Raw genomic sequence first — 15,288 nt, forward strand, 5'->3', positions numbered from 1 at the left:
CAGGGGAGAAATCTAAGATATGAGCAGGATGGGAAATGAAGACACAAAGACATTGAAAGGGGGATATTCTCAGTAGAAGTAGAAAAATAGAGGAATGAGGTTTGTTTTCCCTTCTTCACATGATAGACATCAGAGATTGTGCATATCTCAAATTTACTTTTGGATAAAGGAGAAAAATTAAAACTCCTAATAATTCCTACATATGAACCCACACTCATGTTACCTGCCCCTCACAAAAAGGGTGAAAGTAGAATTTAATGTAATACCGAGTGATACGTTATCAGGCACCTAGCAGCAGCAAACCTTTTTCTGCAGAAATTCATCTTAAAACTAGGTGGCAGAAATTTTTGCTTCTGATATGGATGAGGAAGTTCATAAGAAAATGACTTGTCTCCAGATAGGAACTGTAGACTCTGGACAAAATACAGCAACACCTCGCCCCCCGTCCCAGAAAAAAAATCCACTTTGAGTGCTGTGCAGACTGTACAAAAGCTGGCAGATATTTAGATAGTTCAGGGGAATTGGAACTTACAGGGGGCAATCAGCAAGGGTTCAGTTTCTCATTTTTGTAGCTTTTCCCCAATCGCAGGCATAGTTACGCAGGTGGCAGAGATGGCAAACATTGTGTAGGAGGAGCATAGGGCCTCCGCGGCTGTAGAAAGGAGAAAGATACCAAGTGAAAATAGAAGTGTTCCATGTATAAAATCTACTTAATTCTCCAGCGTCTCCCTGAACCTCTGTGTGCTGTGTGGACTGACGTCTGAGTAGCTACCTGCAGCATGCATGACAGTTTGCAGTTTAAATATAGCCAACTTCATTGTCTCTTACTCCGACTGTTCTTACAAATCTCTACAAAGAAGATCGGAATCAATCTCTCTACAACATAGAAATCACAATGTCCAGAATGCAATCTACAACTACTCAAGACACAAGAATCCAGGAAAATATTTTCAGTATATTCTCCGGAGGAAAGATAAGCAACTCTGTGACGTTCTGGATATTGGAATTATTAGGGAAAGATTTAAAAATAGCTATTATAATAATGTTCAGTGGAGCAAAAGGAAATAACTCACAATGAATAAACTGGCAGAAAATCTCAACGAAGAAATGGAATATGAACGTGTGTTCTATACACACACAAATGTACATTTTAAACTGAAAATAAATTCTATCTGAATGTTTTTAAAAGCATTACTGAATGAGTCTAAGAGTGAGTGGAAATAACAATGAAAAAGTCAGTAGATTGGAAGAAGGATAAATATAATTATGCATTCTAAAGAAGAAAAAGAAAAAAATATATATAAAAGAATATATATATATATAAAAGAATCTCAGAAACTTGTGAGGAGAATAAAAATTGCCATTTAAGAACAATTAGAGAAGCAGAGAGAGAGAATAAGACAGAAAAGAAATTGAAAAATTATGGCTTGAAACTTCCAAATTCAGTGGTATATATGTATAGGTTCAATCATCTCAGCAAACCCCAAACAAGATAAATACAAACCAATCACTTACAAGGCACACAAAAGACAAACTGCTGAAGGTGAGAGATAAAACTGTGAAAGCAGCCAGAAGAAAAGCATCCGTTCACGTTGACCACATTACTAGGGCTTTTCCCGGAAATGGTGAAGGCCAGAAAACAACAAAAGCGTTGTTCTTAAAGTGCTGAAGAACAATAAAACCCAGATTCCATGCCCTGCAAAACTATATTTTTTTGAAAATGAAGGGGACTCATTTTCACTTACAGACTGCCTAGGAGAATTTATCCCGCCAGATCTTCCCCACAAGAAATGCTAAAAGAAGTTTTCTAAGTTGAAGAAGGATGGTAATGGAAAATCAAATCATCAGGAATGAATGGAAGGTCATTGAAAATTATAATGGAGGAAGATATAAAATATAAAATTAGAAGTATATTATGCTAAATATATTAATTATTAACAGGTGTATATATATTATTATTATTAACACCAATAGCACTGTATATATTATTTATTAATGTATGGTTTTTATGTGCAATAAACATTTAGGATGTTAGTTATACCCTTAAATATTTAAATACACATACCTATTGAAGCAAAAAATACAATATTGTTGTGAGGCTTTAATGTTTATAAATGCAACTACATAAAGAATGATGAAAAATTATGTTTAATTGGCACATTATACAGAAAACACATAAAACAAATAGAAAAAAACAATGCAAAGGTGCACCTAAATCAATCTATACAAACCACGTCATTGAATGTTAATTTTGCATTATACGCACAGTGTTTCAATTAAAAGACTAAGAGGGTCGCACTGGATATAAAAAGCAAAAACCAATTATATGATGCCTGTAAAAAGTTTCACTTTAAATTTAAAAGGCCATATGGATTAGATGTAAATACATTTTTTAAAAAGACATACAATAGCAAAGACTTGGAATAACCCAAATGTCCATCAGTGACAGACTGGATTAAGAAAATATGGCACATATACACCATGGAATACTATGCAGCCATAAAATAGGATGAGTTTGTGTCCTTTGTAGGGACATGGATACTGCTGGAAACCATCATTCTCAGCAAACTATTGCAAGAACAGAAAACCAAATACCGCATGTTGTCACTCATAGGTGGGTATTGAACAACGAGATCACTGGGACACAGGAAGGGGAACATCACACACTGGGTCCTATTGTGGGGAGGGGGTAGGGGAGAGGGATAGCATTAGGAGACATACCTAATGTAAATGATGAGTTAATAGGTGCAGCACACCAACATGGCACATATATACATATGTAACAAACCTGCATGTTGTGCACATGTACCCTAGAACTTAAAGTATAATAATAATTAAAAAAAGACATGTTATGGAAACAGTAAGCATAAGGAAGCTAGAGTGGATTTATTAGTATTGGATAGAATGGACTATAACAAAAGTAGTATTACCAAATATAAATGGGTCAGCATTCATAATGATAATGTAGTCAATTAGGATGATATCACAACCATAAATTGGTGTGCACATAAGAAATCCTCAAATTATATAAGGGACAAACTGACAGAAAGGAAGTGATACAGGATTCCATGATGATAGATATTTTAATCTCCTCTAAGCAATTTATAGAAAAATTAGGTAATTCAATAAAGATATAGAAGATATGAAAATCACTATTAACCACATTGACCTGACTGCTATGTATAAAATACTAAACCTAAGAATTGCAGAATAAACATTTTCAGATGTGTATGGTACATTCACAAATGGGCCATGCAATCAGTTTAGTAAATTTTAACAAGTAAAATTATATCCAGTATGTTCATAGGTAGCAACAGAATTAAAATAGAAATACTAACAATAAGATATTTGGAAAAACCCCAATCATTGATTATTAAGCAATACTCTCCTAAATAATCCATGAGTCAAAAAAGAAATTACCCCCTAAAATTTAAGTTATAATACATTATTAACATTTATATTAATATTCATGTGAAACAATAAAGCAGTATTCAGAGGAAAATTCATAGTTTCAAAATATTTTCTTACAAAGAAAAGTCTTAAGTCAATATCCTCTGATTCTACTTCAAGGAAAATGTAAAAGTTAAGTACACACAAAGTAAGGAGAAAAAATGCATATAAAGAGCAGATACCAATGACATAGAAAACAGAGAAACAGAGAAAATAAAGTTAATCTGGTTATGGGAAATAATTAGCAAAATTGGTATACAAGTAAAACCAAGCAAAAAAAATGAAATATCAGCAAAAAAGTAAGATTCTCATCACAGCTCATGCAAAAATCAAAAGGATATCAAGAAACTATTCGGCCAGGTGCAGCGCCTCACGCCTGTAATCCCAACACTCTGGGAGGCCGAGGTGAGCGGATCACGAGGTCAGGAGATGGAGACCATCCTGGCTAACACGGTGAAACCCCATCTCTACTAAAAATACACAAAAGTAGCCGGGTGTGGTAGCAGGCACCTGTAGTCCCAGCTACTCGGGAGGTTGAGGCAGGAGAATGGCATGAACTCAGGAGGCAGAGCTTGCAGTGAGCCGAGATCACGCCACTGCACTCCAGCCTGGGTGACAGAGTGAGACTCCGGTCTCAAAAAAAAAAAAAAGAAAGAAAGAAAGAAAAAGAAAAAAAGAGAAACTATTATGATAACTTTAAGCCAACAAGCTCATCCTCTTAGATGAAAAGAATACATTCCTTGAAACTTGCCATACAGACATGTCAACCAATGGAACAAGATAGAGAGTCCAGAAATAAATCAAAGTATTTAGAGTTAATTGATTTTCAATAAAGTTTCCAGCAAAAACATTTTGGGGAAGGGACAATCTCTTCAGTAAATTGTGCGGGGAAAACTAGATATTCATGTGCAGAATAAAAGTAGATCTTTGCCTCACACCATATACAAAAATCAACTCAAATGGATAAAAGACCTAAGCATGAGACTTGACACTGTAAAACTTCTAGAAGGAAATAGGGAAAAAAACTTTGATGACGTTGGTCTGGGCAATGATTTCTTGGATAGGACTCCACAGTCACAGGCAACAAAAGCAAAAATAGGCAAAGGGGGTTTTATTTAACTAAGAAACTTCTGCATAGCAAAGGAAACAATTTACATAATGGAGAGACAACCAACAGATTGGAATAAAATATTTTCAGGCCATACATCTGATAAGGGGCTAATATCTAAAATATATAAGGTACTTAAATAACCTAACAGCAAGACAACAAATAACACGACTAGAAAATGACAAGGAAGGGAAGCAGACATTTCTTAAAGACATATAGCCCCCAGATATATGAAAAACTCTCAACATATTTAATCAAATGCAAATTAAAACCAAATGAAATATCACCTCACACTTTTTAGAATGGCTATTATCAGAAAGATGAATGATAAGGTGTTGGCAAGTTTGAGGAATAAACGCAATCCTTGTACACTATTGGTGCGAATGTTAACTTGTGCAGAAATGGTGGAAAACAGTGTGGAGGTTCTTTAAAAAATTAAAAATATGATCCAGTAATTCCCGTATGATTCAGTAATTCCACTTCTGGGTATACATCCAGAAGAAATGAAATTACTATTTCAAATAGCTATCTGCACAGTTATGTTCACTTTATTCCCAAAAGTAAAGATATGAAAGCAAATGAAATGTCCTTAAGTGAATAAATGGATAAACAAAATGTGGTATATATGCACAATGGAAGAGTATACAGCCTTAAAAGAAAATTCTGTCATTTGTGACAATTTGAATGGAACTGGAAGACAGTCTACTAAGTGATATAAGTCAGACACAGAAAGACAAATACTGTATGATTCCACTTGTATGCAGGATCTATAAAAGCGAATCTCACAGCAACAGAAGGTAAACTGGTGGCTTATCAGATGGAGCAAGATGGGGAAGGGGAAGTTATTGATCACATGGCAAAAAGTTTCATTTTGATTGGAAGAATAAATTGTAGTGATCTATTATGTTACATGATGACCACAATTAATAGTAATGTATGGTATGTTTCAAAATTCCTAAAAGACTATATTTGAATAGTCTCATCTCTTTGGTGAGGTGACTGATATTTTAACTAGCTTTATTGAATCTTTCTATAATGCATACATAGAACAAAATATCACATTGGGCTGGGCACAGTGACTCACATGTGTAATCCTAGCAGTTTCAGAGGCCGAAGCAGAAGGATCACTTTAGCCCAGGAATTCAAAACCAGGCTGGGCAACATGGCAAGACTCCATTTCTACAAAAAATAAAATATTTAGATGGGCATGGGGTGGCATGCACCTGTAGTTCCAGCTACTCAGGAGGCTGAGGTGGGAGGATTGCTTGAGCCCAAGAGATTGAGGCTGCAGTGAGCTGTGATCTCCCCATTGCACACCAGCCTGAGTGACAGTGAGGTCCTGTCTCAAAAACAAAACAAAACCCACTTTGTACCCAGTAAATATTCATAATTATTATTTGTCAATTAAAATTTAATTTTAAAAGCACAAGAAAAGATGCTCAAAATCATGTCAGTAGACAAATTAAAATTAAAAGCTCAATGAGTTACTACTACATACCTGTTAGAATAGCTAAAATTTAAAAACAAATATATAAACATTGGCAAGGACTTGGAAGAGCCAGGATATTAACGCATTGTGGCAGAAACATAAAATAATATGGACACTTTGGAAGAGTTCAACAAAAATTTTTATAATGTAAATGTACCTACTATACCATGTGATTCAACCAGTCCATTCCTAGTTATTTAAGAGAAAATATATGTATTTGCACAGAAAGATATGCATATTAATATACAGGTGTTCATAGCAGCTTTATTTCTACTGACCCAAGACTGGACACAGTCCAAATGTCTCTCGACAAATAAAGATATAAATAAATTGTGGTATATGCATGCAATATGATCCTACTCAGCAATAAAATGAAATGAGATATCGATACCTGCAACAGCATGAGTATATAGCAAAATAATTATGTTGAACAAAATAAGCCAGGCAAGAAATAATCCATGCTATGCAATTTCATTTATGTAAAATTCTAGGAAGTGCAACTAATCTATTGTTAGAGCAATGGATTACAGAGGGTCATAAGACACTTTTGAGATAAGAGGTGTGTCTATCATCCTTACATGGGGAGGTAGTTGGATGAGTGTATATAATCCATCAAAACATATCCCAAGGCACACTTTTAATACATGTAATTTATTCCATTATATTTAATCTTATACTTAATATAAATTATAGTTAATAAAGCATGTAAACATTTTTAAAATATGGTTTTTTCTATGACTTTATTTAAGATCTTCAAGTTATATACCATTAAGATAAGTTTTAGTGATATCTTAAAATTGCTGAAACTAGTATATAATTGTTTATCAGTAACTATTTGGAGGCCATTTGGTATTATTGGATATTCACATATGAGATATTGAATGTATACTGATTATCCTTTCAGAACCAACAATTTTGGTACTGGTCTCCCAGATTTCACAATGCTAAAGTGAAGGCATGTACCTTGTGTGGAGTTTCAGGATATTGGGGTAACTAAGGAAGGAGGAGTCAAATAGAATGAGGGCCCATAAGTGTATACATTGGAATGGTCATAATTTTAGAATGCATTCATTTGCCATCCTTATTCATAAACTGGTTAAGCAAAGACTATTGCAGATGAATGAGAAAAGTCAACATTTATTGGAGCTTATTAATCTAAGTAATTTTGTATGCATTCTCAATCTGGACTGGCAATTGCCAATTAACACTACGTTGGAAATGAAATCAGACTTGCTTTCAAGTTGAATTCTGCCATAATAATACCCAAGATTCTGGCTTCAGATTTTGCACTATAAATTCTCATTCTCAGAAGACTATTTTAGGAGCACTGGGAAACAATCTTTTTCAAGTGAGGTTGTGAGAAATGTTTCATTTTTTCATATATGAACATCTTTAAAAATTAATTTTAGTCGAATAATCTCTCATAAAAAAAACTTCTCCTAAATATACAAGCATCATTGTGAAGTACAATTTTTGTCATTCACATTCCACTGCTATCATGAAATGTGTCTAGGGTCCTTTTCCAAAAATTTTCTCTAAAGGACTGATTAACAAGCATAGCCATTTCCCCAAGAATGCCAACAGACCATTTTCTTAAAATGCAGTTTATTATTCTCCGAAGCATAGTAAGTTTGTTATTTACTTATAGTTACTCCTCTCAAGAGATATTCTAGTATTTAAACCATTCAAACTCACATCCTATATGAAAATCAGAGGAAGTCACGTGGAATGAAAAGTTATTTGATAAAATGTTTCTATGACATTGTTCACAAAGTAAATTAACCATTAGCCATTTCTATATCAGGCACTATACGACAATTGTGTTGGAAACTGCCAGCATTTTACTGGAAGAGCAAAGCAGGCATGGAACGTGGATCTGTCACAACGATGCTGTGCAGGGATCTTTGTCTCGTAATGCATCCTCCACACTTGGAATGATGACCTGCATGTCAGTGCCTCAGAAAATATTTGTTGAATGCGATATTTTGATTTGACCTTAGTTGTTTGATGTTGAAGGCTATTCTCCTAGACAATATACTTCCAAGCCAAAGGTCATACCATGATTTGATGTTTATATTCATATATTACATATATTACACGTTAATTACCAGCAAGTTGACATTTATAAAGACATGCTTTCAATTACAAAACCAAATCAATCATGCTGGGGGCATAAAAAGCAATGAAACAGAAAATGTCAGTAGAAGCCTATGCCTAATAAAGCAGCAAACATTCAGAATTGGAGATTCTCCCAGCCAGTGAGAATTAACACACTTGATGAGACTCACCATCACAAATTATTGTTTTTCTAACATTGTGCCACATTTGCTACTTCCAATTGTGTAATTCTGAATTTCCTAAAAATAAGAACATGAATAATAGCCATGCCATTATTACATCCAAGTTAGCATTAACTCAGCAATATGTTCATAATTCTATACAGCCTATATTAAAATTTTCCAAAGTGCTCCAAGATGTTTTTCTAAAAACGTTTTTAATAAAATCATACAATTCATGATCCAATCCTATTTCATGCGTTGTCATGGAAATTTTGATATGCTTCTCAGATTCACCTTTAAGATTAAAAGACATACATCCTTCCAGTTGCCAGAAATATTCCCAGCCAACAGTCCTCCCAGAGAACTGTAATTGGCTTAAAAGAGCACACCTCTTTATAAGAGAATGAATGCATATGTTCATTGAAGCACAATTCACAATAGCAAGGACATGGAATCAACCAAAATGCCCATCAATGACAGACTGGAGAAGGAAAATATGTGCATATACTATGGAATACTATGCAGCCATTAAAAGGAACAAGATCATGTCCTTTGCAGGGACGTGGATGGAGCTGGAAGCCATTACCCTCACCAAACTAATACAGGGACAAAAACCCAAATGCTGCATGTTCTCATATATAAGTGGGAGCTGAACAATGAGAACACATGGACACAGAGAGGGGAACAACATATAGTGGGCCCTGTGTAGTAGGGGAAGGAGGGGTGAGAAAAAAAAAGAACATAACTCAATCAACATTCGTGCTCTAATCTCCGCTTCAGAGTCAGTTTCCTAGGGATGCCAACTTGTAACACACCTCACATTATGTTTATGATTCTGTAGTGTATTAACCTTTTAAAGTCCTTCATCTTTCTTTCTGCTTTTAGTGACATGGATATTTTGGAATAGTCCAGGCAACTCAGTTTATAGAATGTCTCAGCTGTGTATTTCTCCTTATGCACAGGTTCAGGGTAATCATTCCAGATAAGTACACTACATAGTTCATAGTGCGTTAGTTCTTTTCACATCACGTCAGGAGATACATAACGTCAGACTGTCCTGTGACTTCATGACTAGTGACACTACATTGGTCAGTGAGTAAGATGGACAGCATGGTGGCCATCAGAGCTTTTCACTTTAGAGATATGTTATGGAGTGAATGTTTGTGTCTCCCCAGAATTTATCTGTTGAAGTCCTAACCCCTAATAGTGTGGTTGTTCTGAAAGATGGGGACGCTAAGAAAGTAATTAAATGAGTTCATGAGGGTGAGGCCTTCATGATGGGATTAGTAATGAGGCACCAGAAAACTTGCTCCCTTTCTCCCTTTTTCTCTCCCCTCCATGGGGAGACACAGTGAGGAGACTGCCATGTACCAGTCAGAAAAAGAGCCTTCTCCAGAACCCAGCCATGCCGCTTCCTTGATCTTGGACTTCCAGCCTCCAGAACTGCGTGAAAATAAGTTTCTGTTGATTCAGCTGGCTTGTCATCCATGGTATTTCATTATGGTAGCCTAAGCAGAATGATAGAGATGCATTTTCCTCTTTTCTTTTTAATCTCTGCAATGGTACTTTCAACATGTGCTGGTAATCTGTTTTGTAACAATTATCTATCCAACGGTTTTATTATCCATAAATGATTATATCCTAAAATATTTATTCCTTTGGGGAATTTGAAAAATAATTATTTTTATATTATCAATGTTTCTACATTTAGCAATTCAAATGCTTCTGTAAATTAGAGCTTATTCTTCTTCTTGTCTGTTTCTCTTTCCCTCCCCATTTTTCAATCTCTCTCTTATTTTCTCTCTCAATATTACCATGCACTCACTGATTTTTTTATTCAATTCATTACAATCTTTTAACAAAATTGTTACTTTGCTGTTTAAATTGTTCCATGTATCCAAGTAAGAGAATACCTTAAAGCCTGTTCCTATGAACTTTACTTTCAGGCATGGAAAGATGCTCCATTTTTAAGGTCTGAAAGTTTATGTACAAAACCCTAGGATGGCAATTTCTCCCCTCCAGCATGTGAAGTGTCCCATCCATTGTTTTCTAGTTTACATTGTTCCTGTTGAAAAGTCAGCTATGCTTGACAGTATTAAGCTTTTTCCTTTTTATCTGGCTTCTTGAATACAGAAGAAATATATGCTATAGAATTTTTAAATGTATGTAATTGAAGCTATGGAAGCAATAGAGAGAAAATGTATGAGAAGTAATTTAGAAAGCGATAATATCCAAGAATTCTCACAGCAACCTCACAGAGCTAATGACATCTCCAACATCATACAACAGGCAAAGGATGCTCCTAGATTTGAGATCCAAATCCCTAAACTCCGTAGCTATTCTGTAAACTAACACCTTATAGAAAAGTACCAGGCTCCTGCTGCTCTTACTTTTTTTTTTTTTTTTTGAGACGCAGTCTCGCTCTGTCGCCCAGGCTGGAGTGGCGCCATCTCAGCTCACTGCAAGCTCCGCCTTCCGGGTTCACGCCATTCTCCTGCCTCAGCCTCCCGAGTAGCTGGGACTACAGGCGCCGCCACCTCGCCTGGCTAGTTTTTTGTATTTTTTAGTAGAGACGGGGTTTCACCGTGTTAGCCAGGATGGTCTCGATCTCCTGACCTCGTGATCCGCCCGCCTCGGCCTCCCAAAGTGCTGGGATTACAGGCTTGAGCCACGGCTCCTGGCCTCTTACTTTTAACATATGCCAATTTATCCATCTCTCAAGGGAACTGCCAATATCTTAACCCACATGGCCATCGTCTCCTTTTTAATCTCACTGCACATAAGCTTGGTGCTTTCAAATTTACTCATCATACTGTAGATAAGGCAACTATATCAACTATAAATAAGATTATTTGGGGCCACATTAAATATGTGGATTTTTACTCTAATGACAATAGAAAGCCACCGAAATGTTTTAATTATGCATGATGTTTCTGTTATGCTTCACTCTGACTCCCTAATTAAGATGCAAGTTTAATGAGGATCATCTCTGTCTTGTTATCACCATAGTCCTGGCCCCTAGCACCTTATTCTACAAGGAGATGAAGCTTAATAAATATGTTGTGACTGGATAAATGAATAAATTATACACAGATACTGTCATTAAGCATCTTTCGATATAGCTTTACCATATTTTAATTTTTTCTTGTTAATCCCCAGTTTTCAGGCAAAACTGACTCATAAAAGCTCTGTATCAAGTCCTGTTATCAACAATAATGTTTGCTATGATCAGCATATATGCCTTTCCTTCTAGCCCCAGGACAACTTGGGGCAGGATATACCACCTCTCTCAGCTTACCCCAAATTGCACATTACTCATGCTTCCCTGCACATTATTTATTATACCTCACTTTGACAAAAGCTTTGTGACTTCCAACAATTGTTTAGTGGGGAGACCTGGTGTCACAATGGGACCAATTACTCCTCAGCAAACATTCTCAGCTGAAGCAGCTGTTCTACTCCCTTCTTTAATTTGAAATTTATTCTGGAGTAAAGTTTTCGCTACGTCTGTACTTGCAGACACCACTGACAAAGTTAAATTCAGATTATGTTGAGGATATACTCCTTTCACTGTAGGGCTGGCCATGTAGAGTGATATCACTGAATTCAGAAATGTAAGGAATATATCATGCCTTGTAAACCGAATTTGGTTTTCTTCACCTAAGGATTTACAATCAGTTCCGAAATGACTTCAATTTACAATTGCCTGAAAACTGATACCAACTTCGAATTGCCGTGTAACATCATGAAAGTCAGATTATGTTAACATTATTGTCTTTTCTAACACTCACGTTTTATGAGTCTAAATTATGAATCCCTTGGTAACTACAACTCTTTCTCATAAATAAAAGTGGTGGATCCTGCTTCTATATGGTACTGTGTTTTTATCTGTGATATAATAACTATTTTGAATCTATCAAAGGTTGTGGAGGGACTGTAATTGTGACTTTCTTGACTTCTGCAACATGAAAATCATAGCACAGAACAGCCCCAGGGATTACTTTATAATCCTAACACAGAAAGAAAAGTCATTGCACCTTCTGGCTCTCATCTAATTCACAGCAAATTATCCAGAGGCACCACTGCCTTTTTAATGATGAAATCATGTTATGGATAGTTTAAAGATTCTATGAAAACTTGAACTATTTGGAGAGAGACTATACCATAAACAAATGTCATTATAATAAATTACATATTTATTTAATGACTCTGCTAACTGAACCTATAATAATTATTATCATAATTGTGAAGTAGGTAAATATAAGGAAAATTATGAGTTACATAACAACAGTGCAACCTAAGGCCCAATTACTACCTTGCTTAATTAACAGATGAATTCACTTACTTTGAAATGGTCTAAATTGTCCTTATACAGTTATAAACAAATGTATGCAACTGTACAGAAAGGCATAAAAAGGATTCCATAATATTGTTTAGTTCTGAGCGTTCCTCTCTGCAGCTTTTTTCTCCCTGTCTGTGTAGTTTGGGCTACCTGAAAATATGATGGCTCTGAGTATTTTGACTTTTTACATAAAAACTGGCTTCCAGGGAAGAATTTTAATCTGACAGAATCCCGAACGCCTGGTCTTGGAAGTCAGAGCATCACGTCCACTGCATTCTGTAGGTGAAACTAAGCCACCAGCCAGCTCACACACAACGGGAAGGGACGTGCACTCCAGCTGTTAAGGTGAGCATTGCCGTACTGCCAGAAGGAGGAAGGGATTCCGGGTCCATCTTTGAAGACTAACACAAGGCTAAAAATACTCATTATTATAAGGACAAAAAAAAAATAACTATATTTACTAAGTTGGAAAAGGGATGAGTGAGTCAAGAATGTCTGACAATAGAATAAAATTTACTAGATATGATTTATAATTGCAGTGTTTACACTCAAGAATTTTCAAGTTGGGATGCTGATGTGAGGCTTGTTCGCTGTAGAAGACAGTCAGGGAACTCTCTGGCTGCCGATTGGGCTGCTGGCAGAGACACCTACCTTGTCGGCCCCTGAGGAAAACGCCTGAGCTGAAGGGCAGTCTCATGAATGAGGTCACATCCCTCTATCACACATGTGGGTGCATAAAAGCCTAGCCCCTCCCTGAGCAGGAAGACAGTGCGGAAGGATCCTCTCAGCTCCAGCTCTCCCTCTAGGAGTGGCTGAAGCCCCCTCAGAGCCCGCATCTCGACTCAACTTTTCTCTCCACCTACTCCTGCGTCCACAGGTTTCAATCCTAAAAACAATCCTAATCCTTCTCTCGTGCACTCATCTCTGGCTCAGAGTTGGCTTCTCTGGGACCCCAGCCTGCTACAGTTGGTACTAAAAGTTACGTAAGACAGCAAGCAGTAACTTGGCTGAAATCTTGGAGCCCGCTGACACACTGATCAGCTTCTGCTTGGCTGGCAATGAAAATCCCATATCCAGTGGGTACAGAAAAATTCCAGCACCAGGTGATGTCCAGTTGTTAAAACTTTGGAGAACAGGGATGGTTTCTTCATGGAAAGGATTATTTCGTGTGATGCATCACATTCTGAAAACTACAGAAGCCATTGTATTGGATTCAACATACGGAATATTTCTCAAGGACTCATGTTGGTTCCTTGACTTATGTGGACGATCAAGCAAAAGCTTCCGAAGTCCTAATGGAGGTAACATTAAAAAATTCACCTTCTAGAGGTAATGACAGAAATCAGTCCCTCCCTTGTAGACCTGAGAGATGTGGGATCTTGAGCCCCATCATCCCTCCAGCTGCAAAGACAAAGTTAAACCAGAAAGATAAGAGTATATCACTGCAAAAGCAACCACCTAATAATTCCTGACCGCAGCTCCTGTGTCAGGGATGGGATTTTCACTAGAGCAGATCAACACAAATTCCTGGTCAAGGTGTGCAGCCAGCCATTTGGAACACGTGTTGTTTCCATCCCGGTTAGATGAAAGCATCAGAAGCAGTCCACATTCCCATGCAATAAGCAACTGAATACCTTTACAGTGCTTGCTGCTGGCTGCCTGCCTCCTATAAGCTTTGCCTTGGCTGGAGAAAGTCACCATAAGCAAGTCAAACCCCTTCTAGGAGGTCCACATCACGTGATTAATTGATGGAAGGGGGTGTTAAATGGGCTCAGTGCCCTAGTCCCAACCCGTGACTCTTCTAAAAGATCACCCCAGGTGCAGAACACCCCTATGGTTGGCTGAGGCCTGCACTAAGATTGCATCTCTGTTCAGCTCTTCTCTTGGCCCACATCTGCTTCTTTTCCTTCCCATCTACTTCATAAGAAAACTCTACTAAACCTTCACATTCACCTTCATCTCAAAGTATGCTTTTTGGGAAATTCACCTTGCAGCAGAAGCCTAGTAGAAATGTTAAAGATAGATTTGTGTATGTGTGTATTCATTTATTTTGACTTGAATATAATAATATTTTCAGCAGTCGTTATCTCTCTGAGGAAAAGTGGTAGCCAGAATATTTACTTTTCCCTGTCAATAATAAAATTCATGGTCTATGATTATGTATTTGTCATCTGCCATTGAGTTTGCTAAGTGCCATGAGGAGAAATTGAGATAATCCATGTGAAGTTCTGGACTGATTTTGGCACAATGGGAAAAATAAAGAGAGAGAGAGAGAAACATGAGTTCCTTAAGAAGAAAATCACAAGAATTTCCCAATCACATTCTGAGGTAAGAATGACCTAGCAAAACTATACATAGGCAAATTTATATCTCAAAAGACATTGAGTGTTGTTATGATATGCTCTATTACATATTGCATGCATTGTTTATGAATTACTACATCCTGCCTTATTGGCATAATTATGAGTGTGTACATCTACACACACAACACACTCAGGCGTGTACTTTACCAGTTGTCTTAATTTCCCTACAAATTTATTTAAAGTCATTTAAATATCATTCATATTTTGTAATTAATAAAGTTGCAAGGTTGAGTATAGCAGTCTTCAAAAACATAAAC

This window comes from Trachypithecus francoisi, unplaced genomic scaffold, assembly GCF_009764315.1.
Source record: "Trachypithecus francoisi isolate TF-2019V2 unplaced genomic scaffold, Tfra_2.0 Contig01558, whole genome shotgun sequence".
Lineage (NCBI taxonomy): Eukaryota > Metazoa > Chordata > Mammalia > Primates > Cercopithecidae > Trachypithecus > Trachypithecus francoisi.